Source organism: Penaeus monodon, chromosome 25, assembly GCF_015228065.2.
Source record: "Penaeus monodon isolate SGIC_2016 chromosome 25, NSTDA_Pmon_1, whole genome shotgun sequence".
Lineage (NCBI taxonomy): Eukaryota > Metazoa > Arthropoda > Malacostraca > Decapoda > Penaeidae > Penaeus > Penaeus monodon.
In genome coordinates, this window is record NC_051410.1 from 32,266,219 (window position 1) to 32,266,680 (window position 462).

The 462-nt window shown below is 45.2% G+C and overlaps 1 protein-coding gene across 1 annotated transcript in view; it reads right to left on the reverse strand.

Annotated features, from left to right (window-relative positions):
- LOC119589365 (aminopeptidase N-like) overlaps positions 1–462 on the reverse strand; it is a gene marked incomplete in the record, with an annotated part of 23,348 nt that overhangs the window by 7,573 nt on the left and 15,313 nt on the right.

A 462-nucleotide genomic window follows, 5' to 3' on the forward strand; every position in this document is an offset into this window, starting at 1 on the left:
TCCCTTCTCTTGTTTCTCCTCCGCTCTCGCCTCGCCTACTAATTCCCTACTCTCTTAGCTCTCTCTCCCTTATCTCAGTTCTGTTATAATAATTACAGTGAGAGCTCTAGGCGACTCTCTCGAAGATACTCGCATCATTACGTTCACCACCACACACTGGCCCTACGCTCCCCTTTTCTACGCTAGAGAGATCATACTCTACTACGACTCTCCGCTACTCATAATCTCTCTCCTCGACATCTCTACAGATCTAGAGAACTAAATAATATACTCGCGACGCGCATTCGCTCATACTACTCGGCTCATATCATCACCTATACCGCCTTCAGAGATCTCTCGCGCTCGCTCTACCTACTCTATATCCATCTATATACATCATCAGATCTACTTACATCGTTTATATTATAGATCTCACTACTCCTCTACGACTATCTTCTCGCCTCTCATGATAGCGTCAGATGA